Source organism: Chrysochloris asiatica, unplaced genomic scaffold, assembly GCF_000296735.1.
Source record: "Chrysochloris asiatica unplaced genomic scaffold, ChrAsi1.0 scaffold00023, whole genome shotgun sequence".
NCBI classification, from domain to species: Eukaryota; Metazoa; Chordata; class Mammalia; order Afrosoricida; family Chrysochloridae; genus Chrysochloris; species Chrysochloris asiatica.
In genome coordinates, this window is record NW_006408541.1 from 24,611,752 (window position 1) to 24,613,000 (window position 1,249).

Sequence of the window (1,249 nt, forward strand, 5' to 3'; positions counted from 1 at the left end):
TGCCAGGCAGCCGGTCCGTGGACCCCGCAGAACCTGCGCCGGCCCGCTCGCACCGGCCCCAGGCTCGCCCGACAGCCCCGCCCACAGGTTGCAGGCCCCGCGCCGGCCGTCAGGCAGCGCACAGCACCCAGCCCGCGGTCCCGCACAGGCCCCGCCGCAGCCTTTTCCTCAGCTCCCGCGCGCGCCCCACACCCAGTCGCCACCGCGGAACGACGCGTCAGAGCCGAGGGGATGCTGAGCGCCCCCGACCCGCCCAGCCGAACCCGTTTACCTGGGCTGGCTGCCCGGCAGAGAGAGCCTGGCCAGGCCGGGCCGCCTTACACCCGCGGCGGCGGCGGAGGTGGGCTCTCCGCGCGCCTTCTCCGGGGAGGGGCGGGGGCGGAGCCGCCTGCAGATTGGTCAGCGACCTCTGATGGGCAGCAACCTGACCCGTCCCCTCTCCTCTGGCAACCTGGACTAGTCCCACATCTGTCCCGGCCCGTGGCCAGTGTGGCACTCACGGTACCCCTCTCAGACTCGTCCTCCAGGCCTTGGTCCCGGGCTGTGCTCTGTACCTCATCACCATCAGCCCGTCCCACCGCGGCAGGTCGCGGGTCTCACCTTGTTTCCCACCTCTCTGGCTGCTCCTTTTCCGCCTCAGAAGCGTCTCAAGTTCAGATCAGAGTCAGCTCCCAAGGTGTCTGACCTTTCCCATGACTTCGATAGCCACCCAGACACTAAGACATCAAATCTGTGTCTCCCACTGCCTGGCCTACATCTCCTCCCCCATCTACCAAATTCTTTCACGTTTGTCACTTTTTCAGAAAATGGCAGTAAGCTCCTCGATGTTGCTTCAGCCAGAAACTTTGGAACATCCTTAATCCTGTCTCAACCCCACATCAATCCATCAGCAAGTCCTATTCACTCAATCTTCAGACCTCTCTACTCCACCTACAAGCCCAAGTCACTCTCTTCCAACCTCAGCTGGCCTTGCCTGCTTCTACTCCTACCCGTTGCCTCTACTCTCCATACTTGAATCTTTAAAATGATGGTAAACCATCCACCCCTCCACTTCCTCTTACACTTAAAATTCACTCCCAACTTGGCCCAGAGGGATCCTAAGATCTGTCCCCATTTACTCTCTCACCATCCCCACTTTATTCTCATCTCCAGCCTAGGCCTTTTTTGGTGTGATTTGAAGAATCCACTTTGTGGTCCTAAAGCTGTTCCTGAGGCCACCCTCACCCCACCCCCACTGTAGCTGCTCCTG